The sequence below is a fragment of the Podarcis filfolensis genome (genome assembly GCF_964270895.1).
Source record: "Podarcis filfolensis genome assembly, chromosome: 7".
Taxonomy (NCBI): domain Eukaryota; kingdom Metazoa; phylum Chordata; class Lepidosauria; order Squamata; family Lacertidae; genus Podarcis; species Podarcis filfolensis.
In genome coordinates, this window is record NC_139603.1 from 79,235,145 (window position 1) to 79,246,417 (window position 11,273).

Here is an 11,273-nt window from a genome sequence, read left to right on the forward strand (position 1 = left end):
GAAGAATGGCAGATGAAGTTGATTGACTGTATGGGATTGGCAGAAATGACCGGCAGAATCCGCGACCAGGGAGAAGAGTCGGCAGAAGAGGATTGGAAGAAATTTAAGGACTATTTACAGAAATATTGCAAAATTAATGAACTTTGAAAGATGCTGGATTGAACTTATGTGGTCTCTAGCTGTTATGATAAAAAGAACTAGGATTAGTATTGTTTAAGTTATAAAATTTAAAAAGTTGATTGGAAAAAAAGGTGTTAGTTAAAAGGAATGTTAAGAGATTAGGATTTGCTGGATTAACAATTTGAACTAGAAAACAAAAAGGGGAGGTATGAGGAAGTCAAAGAAACATGTTATTGAAAAATTGATATGGAAATTGATTTGTTTTTAATATTTTTCTTTTTCTTTTTCTTTTTGTGTTTGTATAAAATTGGAAAATTGAATAAATATTTATTTAAAAAAATGCTGAATTATTTTAACAATAAAAACTTTTCAAAAAAAAAAGAGAGAGAGAGGGAAACTCCTTCCTAAAGTTTAGGGCCTAAACAAACCCCCAGCTGCTGTTTCTCTCTCTTCCACCATTTCGACAGCTCAGGCTTCCTGGATTTTTGAGGGAATCCTCAGACACAGCCACCAGCTGACCAGGCTGCTTTCCTCCTCCCTGACTGATATTCCTGGCTTGGTGCAATTCTGACAGACCACCGTGGGGAACGTAAAAATAACATGCCAGAAGCACAGCTTTTAACAGTTAGCCGCTCTGCTTTGGAATTTGCCTTCCTCCCATTGAGGCGTGTTGTTTTCTGAGGCGTTTTTGACTGCCTCCTCCTTCCTTTAGGAGTCCAACACCATGTATTGCCATTTCTCCTTTCTTTTTGCCCTCCTGTTTTATTTTTTAATATATCTTTATTAATTTAAAATAAATACATTTATGAAAAAAACAGATGTACATACAAGTAAGCAAACATACAATCAAACAAACAAACAAATAACAGAAGAATCAAACAAACCACCACACTATAAGATAAAGGGACCCCTGACCTTTAGGTCCAGTTGTTACCGACTCGGGGGTTGTGGCGCTCATCTCACTTTATTGGCCGAGGGAGCTGGCATACACCTTCCGGGTCATGTGGCCAGCATGACTAAGCCGCTTCTGGCGAACCAGAGCAGTGCACGGAAACACCGTTTACCTTCCCGCCGGAGTGGTACCTATTTATCTACTTGCACTGTGATGTGCTTTTGAACTGCTAGGTTGGCAGGAGCAGGGACCAAGCAACAGGAGTTCACCCCGTCGTGGGGATTCGAACCGTCAACCTTCTGATCAGCAAGTCCTAGGCTCTGTGGTTTCACCCACAGCGCCACCCACGTCCCTTTTTACACTATAAGATATAAGAAGATTAATATAAGTATCATCATATTCATTAATTGGAAGTCAGTTTTAAATTTATTCTCTATAAGATTTATAATTGTGTTCAATACCAGGGGTATATATGATGGTTTTATCGTGTTTGTAATATTTTGTTGGGGGCCACCCAGATGGGCCGGGTATAAATAATTATAATATATTACTACTACTACTATGATGAAAGACAGGTAAGAAATAACAACAACAACAACAACGTAGTAATAACAATAATTGTTTTATTTTATTTATTTTGAAACATAGGCTCCTCCAAGAGAATTCTGAGGTCGATCGATGTCCATTGGGCGTGTATTCAAATTTGCCACCATTTTTCATATCATTTGGGGAGCTGGATCAGAGAGGAGCAGAAACCAATATGGCACCCTCCAGACATTGTCCACTACAATTCCCACCACCCCTGGCCATTGTCCATGCTTGCTGGGGCTGATGGGAGTTGTAGGTGGACAACTGTAGCTGGAGGAAACCACATTGGCTGCTTCTGTTAACAGAGTAACGTCATGGAATTGCAGGAAAGGGAGAAATGAGTAGTTTCTTCCACCTACCTAGCGGCCTACAACAGAAGCCCATTGCCTCATTGCATGCGCAGTCCACAGTGAGGTCCATAATGTCCGCTTATTAAAAGCCAGCTCCATGCCTCAGTTAATCCAAAGTATTTGAAGGTCAGTATTCTGGCTTCATTCCCCTGAACGCAGTGGAGGGGGTGTGCCCTAGAATTTCAATACGCCTGGGTTGCGGTTGTGCACTGCAAGTTTGTTCGATTGAAAGCGGCGTAAAACGCCTCTCCATTTCCATCCCATATTTCGCCGTTGGCTCTTTATGAAGAAAAAAGCCACTGGATTCTGGAACGCTTGCCAGGAAGCCAAGCTGGGTCTGCCAGGCTGGAAGTCCTTGTGGTAAAATGGTGGCCTTGCGAGATGCAAATCCCAGCATGAGCTGGCGGGCGAAGACAGCGAAACGTTTTTATATAAGTTAAAGAAAAACCCCAAGCAAATCTTGGCCTGTGGATCAAAGTGAGAGGGGAGGCTGTGCTAAATTTATTCCCCACACAACCAAGCCATCAGGGCTTTGTGGCATTGCTCTGTAGGGGAAATATTGATGGTCTTGTAAATATAAAGTTATGACAATGGGAGTCTGCATGTCCTGAGGGCCCAGGACATTGGATAACTTAATTTCTGGGCCCACGGGAAGGATGTAACGAAATCCTACCCTGACAAATAATATTATTTAGCACCGGATAGCTCAGTTGGTTATTGCATGGTGCTGATAATGCCAAGGTCGCAGGTTTGATCCCTCTACGGGACAGCTGCCTATTTCTGCATTGCCGGAGATTAGACTAGATGTTCCTCGTGGTTCCCTTCCAACTCTATGAAGTGTTTTATACTGTTCAAAGATCTTCACATTCATTACCTGAGGAAACTTAGCTTGCAACAACCCCCAGTCAACAACAACAACAGTAGTAAAGGGAAAGGGACCCCTGACCTTTAGGTCCAGTCGTGACTGACTCTGGGGTTGCGGCCCCTCATCTCACTTTACTGGCCGAGGGAGCTGGCGTACAGCTTCCAGGTCATGTGGCCAGCATGACTAAGCCGCTTCTGGCGAACCAGAGAAGCGCACGGAAACACCATTTACCTTCCCTCCGGAGCGGTACCTATTTATCTACTTGCACTTTGACATGCTTTCGAACTGCTAGGTTGGCAGGAGCAGGGACCGAGCAACGGGAGCTCACCTCGTTGCGGGGATTCGAACCGCCAACCTTCTGATCGGCAAGTCCTAGGCTCTGTGGTTTAACTAACCCACAGCGCCACCCGTGTCCCAAGAACAGTAGTAGTAGTAGTTTATCACCGTATTTTCTTGCTCCATAAGACGAACCTGACCATAAGACGCACCTAGTTTCTAGAGGAGGGAAACAAGAAACAAGAAAGCAACGCAAAGCCTTTTGAGCGAAGAGGCAGGAGCGCTCCAGCTGTGCTCAAGAGGCTTTGCATGGCTATCCCCAAAGCCAGAAGAGCTCTTCCGGCTTCAGCGATAGCTGCGCAGCCTGCATTCGCTCCATAAGACGCACACACATTTTCCCTTTTTAGGAGGGGGAAAGTGCGTCTTATAGTCCGGCCCACCACATTGTCTGAGGGATGGTGGACCTGCCCATGGCTGAAAAAGGTTGCTGACCCCTGCTGCGCAAGCTCTCTGCCCTGGGCACGCAGCACAGCTCTGGAGACCAGCAAGCCGACTCATTCCTGAATCTGACATGCTACCAGGGCATCAAGGCATGACATATGCCCCTCCGGCTGCCTGCGACCCCCCCCCCCCATGCTGCCACGTGGGACGGCAACACCAGCCAAGGACCAGTTGCGTGAATACGCTGCGCAAAAGGAAGCTTGCATGCTGTTAGCAGCGCTTGCGCATGGCACGTCTGCTTTCCCCCCCAGAGGCTTCTCTGCAATCCCTCTTCTCGTGAAAAGCGTCAAGGCAAGAATTCAAAGGCCTGTTGACTGGCATTTAACTCTGTTTACCAAGTCCTTGGAGGGCACAAAAGGTCGTTTTCCTGAAGGCCGCGGTTGGGGCAAGGCAGGCTCATAAACAGTGTGACCGCACGGGCCTGTCACATTCCTTCATGAAAGGAGAGAGTGTCTGCCGGGGCGAAAATCTGACAGAAAGAAAGAAAGATGAAAGCTAGGGGTTGGTGGAAAGGGGGGGGGGGCAGTTGTTGAGGGGAACTCTGGGTGGGTTTTTTGTTTTGTTTTGTGTCTTTGCTGTCTGTCTCTTTCCCAAACCCCCTCCCAGTTATTGCTCATGTAGCAGAGGTGGCAGTTGGGAGGAGAGCGAAGGCAGGCTGGGGTGAGGCGCGAGACATCTTTTGAATGGTTGCCAAGGCTGATTTAATTAGCTGCATTGAATTCATTAACTCCCCACCTCCCCTCTGCAAATGACGCGTCGGCCATGAAGCACAAATTAGGAGTTGCAAGCATCGGTGGAGCGCGGGCGCTGACCTGCCAAAAGACCCAGCAAAGCAGAAAAATTGACCTACTTTCATCAAATCTGAAGGGATCGCCTTTTAAAGCTCTTCTTGGATAGACACTAAGCTCCGACTCTCCCTCTCCCTCCTCTGTTCTCTGTCTGTCTGGCTCTCTCTCATGCACATGCAGCTTTCTCTGCTTTTAATCTCCCCCCGCTGCCTGAGGCTAAACCAGAAAATCCACCTCTGATCATCAAATGCAAGCGAGGTTCCCCCATGTGGAGCTGCCCGCATGCGCGGGCGCACAGAGCACCTTGGCGAGTCAGGGGGTTGCATTGAGAGCTCAGGCGCTCTCTGTGTGCAGGGTAGCTGAGCTGATTCTGAGCGGGATTTCTCTGGCCGCAAAGGGTCACAGAAATTGCATAGTTGCAAATGTCTAAACCAGGGCCGACCCGAGTTGTACCTTGTGGTAGCATTACAGGTATACATAGAGCCCTGGAGTATCTTATTCTTCTTTGGCCAGCCTTTCTAAACCTGTGCGTCCCCAGATGTTGTTGAACTACAACTCCCATCACCCCTAGCTAGCAAGGCCAGAGCTCAGGGATGATGGGAGTTGTAGTCCAACAACATCTGGGGACCCACAGGTTGAGAACCGCTGTCTTTGGCGATCACTCGTAGCCGAGTAAGATTGTCTCCCACGAAAATGGTCTTAACAGTAAGTCCGTAAGTGACTGTGGAGGCCAGTTCTGGATCCACACGTCCTTCCACAGTGGGGACATCGGTTTCTGGGTGGGAGTTGATCACGGTGAGGGTTTGCCAAGCATGCCTTCCTCTTAGCGCGTTTCTCCCTTTCGTCCTGAGTTTGAGCATCTTCAAAGCCCATGACACCTTTGGTAAAGGCTGTTCTTCAGTTGCAATGCTCACAGGCTAGTGTTTCCCAGTTGTTGGTGTTTATACTAGTTTTTGTTAAAGATTGTCTTTAAACCTCTTTTGTTGACCAACAGCATTACACATTCCATTTTTAAGTTCGGAATAGAGCAGTGGCTTTAGAAGATGATAATCAGGTATATGGGGTATTAGGGGAGTACCTCTGCCTCTGGTGGGTGACACATCATGCTCCTTCTGGAGTAGTTTGTCCACCTTTGGTCCCCACCCTGCGCTCAGCTCTCACCTGTAGCTCCTAGTAATAGTAATAGTAACAGTAACAGTAATAGTAATTTATTATTTATACCCCGCCCATCTGGCTGAGTTTCCCCAGCCACTCTGGGCGGCTTCCAACAAAGATTAAAAATACATTAAAACGTCACACATTAAAAACTTCCCTGAACAGGGCTGCCTTCAAATGTCTTCTAAATGTCAGGTAGTTGTTCTCCACTTTGACATCTGGTGGGAGGGTGTTCCACAGGGTGGGTGCCACTACCAAGAAGGCCCTCTGCCTGGTTCCCTGTAGCTTAGCTTCTCGCTGTGAGGGAACCGCCAGAAGGCCCTCAGCGCTGGACCTCAGTGTCCGGGCAGAATGATGGGGGTGGAGACGCTCCTTCAGGTATACTGGGTCAGCATGTGACAGCAGCCATACCCTGGGAAGTGGCCAGCTAAACCAGGTGAGGGTAGCCGATGGGTCTCAGACCCTTGGTGAGTTAGGGATTTCCCCTGCATGTGAAGACCCACTCCAACAGATTGAGCAGAAAAGACGAATAGTGGGTCAAACGGTCAAGAAGGCAGTTTATGCACATACAGTAGAGGGGAATGAGAGGCAGATGGGGCCCGTCAGCTTGCAAAAGTAGCCCCTCTCTAGAAGGACAACAATTCTGCTTTGTAGGATATCTTCGGGAGAAGAAAAGACTAAGGAGTAAACTGTGCCAGCAAGTTCCACAGATAAAGGATGTGCCACCTGCCCTAAATCGACTGCCACCCAGTTTCACCAAAGTTTTTATTTCATGAGATATGTGGAGAGGAGAGAGAGAGAGAGAGAGAGAGAGAACCCCACCATATACAGTGGTACCTCGGGTTACAGGTGCTTCAGGTTACAGACACTTCAGGTTACAGACTCCGCTTACCCAGAAATAGTACCTCGGGTTAAGAACTTTGCTTCAGGATGAGAACAGAAATCGTGCAGTGGCAGCGGGAGGCCCCATTAGCTAAAGTGGTACCTCAGGTTAAGAACAGTTTTAGGTTAAGAACGGACCTCCAGAACGAATTAAGTTCTTAATCCGAGGTACCACTGTATGCCTAATATGACCCCGACATACACACTTTTTTGTGTTTCAGAGAAGCCTGGGGGTTTCTGAAGAAGCTTATCAGGGATTCCTCACGGAGAAGATGAGTAATCGCAGGCAAGTTTTCTCTCTCCAAAAGACAGCTTGTGCGCAGTTAGCGGCAGCGAATGTGCTCTGAGGTCGGACTCCCGGCTCATCCATGGAACTCTGTGTGTGTCCTGGAACGATTCCCAGAATATGCAGGAGTTCTGTGATAGGCAAGTCTTTATCAAAAGGATTCCTTGGAAGTTAAAAAGACCGGACACCACTGGCCTACAAGATCCCCAGAGCGAAAGAAGAGAGGTTGTATGCATGCCCAGGACTTTCCAAAAGCCCTGAGGCATGAGAAGCCAGTTTCCATGAGAATGCTCTGTTTCCATATGGGTCTCTGCAGAGAGTGCTTTACTACACACAGGAGGGTGGTTTGGGGGGAGGCAAAATCTGAAAATTTCAGTGCCGATTGGTTTATCTTCTTTGAACATGTCAACCAGGAGAGGTATTCCCATACGCCTCTGGCTTTTCATTCTTCGTTATGACTGGGGTATTTAGATACCACTTGATATTCAGTGAAGTGTCACACTGGTTTGCTGCAAATACGCATTACTTTTTCTTTCTTTTGCTTTGCTACTTGCCTGCTTTATTCAATGTCTTATCAGACCCTCCAAATGTCCCTCTTTTCCAGGGACAGTTCCTGACTCACAGAAGCTGTCCCGGTTTCTGATTTGATCCCAGAACGTCCCGCTTTTCCTTAGGACACCTCTATTTTCATCGGAGAAATTTTGGAGGGTACAGAGTTATGCGATCCCCAAGCCAAGGAGATAAGTAACTATACAACCTTTAGATGACATCTGAAGGCAGCCCTGTACAGTGGTACCTCGGGTTACAGACGCTTCAGGTTACAGACTCCGCTAACCCAGAAATAGTACCTCGGGTTAAGAACTTTACCTCTGGATGAGAACAGAAATCGTGCTCCGGCGGCGTGGTGGCAGCGGAAGGCCCCATTAGCTAAAGTGGTACCTCAGGTTAAGAACAATTTCAGGTTAAGAATGAACCTCCAGAACGAATTCGGTTCTTAACCCAAGGTACCACTATACAGGGAGGTTTCTTTTAATGTTTAATGTTTTCTTATGCTTTTATATATGTGGACAAGGCTGCTTAGACAAGTGAAACCGACCACCTGTCTCCTTGATCCTTGCCCATCCTGGCTCATAAAAAACCCCAGAAAGAGCTGGGTGATGGGCTCCGTGTGGTAGTGAATGATTCCCAGATGGACAGGGTATTATTATTAATAATAATAGTTATTGTTATTGTTATTGTTTTATTGTTATTATTGTTATTGTTATTATATGTTGGAAGCTGCCCAGAGTGATTGGGGCAACCCAGTCAGATAGGTGGGGTATTATGACTAAGATTATTGAATAAGATGTCCCTATTTTTATTGGAGAAATGTTGGCGGGTTTGGTCTATATGTTTGTTCACGTAACAAAAAATTAATAAAAAATTGAAAATAAGATAAAACGGGGTGCCCAAGTAATCCATATTCTAAGAAGGCCGAAAACGCTATAAACCAAGCAAATTTTGCATTGGAGCATTGGAAGTTGCCTATGTAGAGCCCAGGCCTTTGCTCTCCATCTAGCTCAGAATTGTCTGGGTTGTGGGTCTTCAGCTGTTGGGGTGGGACTCTCCACTGAGTTAGGGCCTGACTTAAGGCAGATTGCAGCAGCAGCTGTGCCCTCCTACAAAGGGTTAAGAAACGGGTCCCACAGTGCATGTTGGGGTTAAAGGTGCGTCTTGGATAATAATAATAATAATAATAATAATAATAATAATAATAATAATAATAATGTTATTTATACCCCACCCTCCCCAGCCAGAGCCAGGCCTCAGGGCAGCTTACACCAGTAAAATTACAATAAAAACATAATGAGGGGTGGACACAATTTAAAATACAGGTTAAAAAGACAATTTAAAATGCAGCCTCATTTTAATAGTAGCCCATAGATCAAAACCACAAAGGGAGGGAAACATAAGGGTCAGACTGAGTCCAAAGCCAGGCGGAACAGCTCTGTCTTGCAGGCCCTGCAGAAAGATGTCAAGTCCCGCAGGGCCCTAGTCTCTTGTGACAGAGCATTCCGCCAAGTCGGGGCCAGTACTGAAAAGGCCCTGGCCCTAGTTGAGACCAATCTAACCACCTTGCGACCTGGGACCTCCAAAATGTTGTCATTTGTGGACCTTAAGGTCCTCCGCGGGGCATACCAGGAGAGGCAGTCCCGTATGTACGTGGGTCCTAGGCCTAGGATCAGAAGAAGACTGTTGGTCTACACCAGGGGTCAGCAAACTTTTTCAGCAGGGGGCCGGTCCACTGTCCCACAGACCTTGTGCAGGGCCGCACTATATTTTGAAAAAAAATATGAACGAATTCCTATGCCCCACAAATAACCCAGAGGTGCATTTTAAATAAAAGGACACATTCTACTCATGTAAAAACATGCTGATTCCTGGACCGTCCGTGGGCCGGTTTTAGATGGCGATTGGGCCGGATCCAGCCCCCCGGACCTTAGTTTGCCTACCCATGGTCTACACCAGCGGTTTTCAACCTGTGGGTCCCCAGATGTTGTTGGACTACAACTCCCATCATCCATAGCTAGCAAGGCCAGAGTTCAGGGATGATGGGAGTTGTAGTCCAACAACATCTGGGGACCCACAGGTTGAGAACCGCTGGTCTACACTGACTGACAATGTCTCTTTCTCAGCCTCACCATAGCTGGAGATGCCAAGGATTGAATTTTGAGGGTGTTATGCGCAGAGCATCGCACAACCACTGAGTTACAGGCCTTCCCTGGTTGATGCTGATTTCTTTTTTTTTATGGGGAGGGCCAAGTTGCTATGAAGCCACTCAGAATCATGAGCCACCGCTCTGTCTTCTTGAAACTTCATCCCACACACATTCCACGCATAACTTCATATAGCTCATAAAGCTGGGAACTCGGGAACAGATTCTCCGGAAGGTGGTTTGTGGGTCTGAAACCACATTCCTCACATTTTCTGTGACAATGTGAAATCATGGCATACACCCAGCCTTTACCTATCTGTGACTTTACCTCAGTGCAAACTGCACACAGCATTTCTCATAGTGCTAGGTATTTTTTATTATTATTTAAGGTTTCTTCCTATCCTTCTCCTCAAAGGAAGAAGCTCTCTTGGCAGCTTGCAGGCCAAAAGGAAACAAGGCAGTCGCTGCCCTCAGGCTCATGTTCTAAGCAACATGACACAAAAGGAAAAGGGAATGGGGAGGGAGGAGGAAAAAAGCAAGCTCAGGCACCAGTTCTTATAACAATCAGATGGGATAGAAATAGTAGACACACTCCCAACTTGTGGAGAGCAATGGGTGTAGAAATGGAAGAGACAGGGCAAGTTTGCTAAATAATAATGAATAATAAAAATCATATTAATATATAATATAATTTAATATTGTTGTTGTTTAGTCGTTTAGTCGTGTCCGACTCTTCGTGACCCCATGGACCAGAGCACGCCAGACACTCCTGTCTTCCACTGTCTCCCACAGTTTGGTCAAACGCATGTTGGTAGCTTTGAGAACACTGTCCAACCATCTCGTCCTCTGTTCTCCCCTTCTCCTTGTGCCCTTCATCTTTCCCAACATCAGGGTCTTTTCCAGGGAGTCTTCTCTTCTCATGAAGTGGCTAAAGTATTGGAGCCTCAGCTTCAGGATCTGTCCTTCCAGTGAGCACTCAGGGCTTATTTCCTTCAGGATGAATAGGTTTGATCTTCTTGCAGTCCATGGGACTCTCAAGAGTCTCCAACACCATAATTCAAAAGCATCAATTCTTTGGCGATCAGCCTTCATAGCTAGGAAAGCAGCTATGAGGAAAGCAGAGTAATATGTTTGGCAGCAGCTAGGTAATAAGTAAACAAACAAAACCTGCAAACCTCAAGATTCACCCAAGCATACTAAGACCTCACACTTTTTTGTTAGTAGACCCAGTTTGGTTACGATCCTGCCGGCACTTGCCACCTGAATTTGCTGTTAGAGAGAGAGCAACTATATCCCTTTGTCGGAATACAGGCGACGTCATGTCCTTGCATTGTGTGCAAAACACAATTTTATTTTATTTTTAAACCCAAATAAATACAAAGTTAGGTTCCCTTTGCATGTTTTGTTGGGCCCTTTGTATTGTGTGAGTTATAATATCTATTGCAGTAACTGGGTATATGCACTACTTTAACTGAGGCCCAATGAAAACCTTCATACCTTAGCTCCTTGAATAGCCTCCCTTGCGTCTAAACCAGGGGTCAGCAACCTTTTTCAGCTGCGGGCCGGTCCACCGTCCTTCAGACCATGTGGTGGGCCTGACTACAGTGGTACCTCGGGTTAAGTACTTAATTCGTTCCGGAGGTCCGTACTTAACCTGAAACTGTTCTTAACCTGAAGCACCACTTTAGCTAATGGGGCCTCCCACTGCCGCCGTGTCGCCGGAGCACGATTTCTGTTCTCATCCTGAAGCAAAGTTCTTAACCTGAAGCACTATTTCGGGGTTAGCGGAGTCTGTAACCTGAAGCGTATGTAACCTGAAGCGTATGTAACCCGAGGTACCACTGTATATTGGGTTTTTTTTGGGGGGGGGAGTGA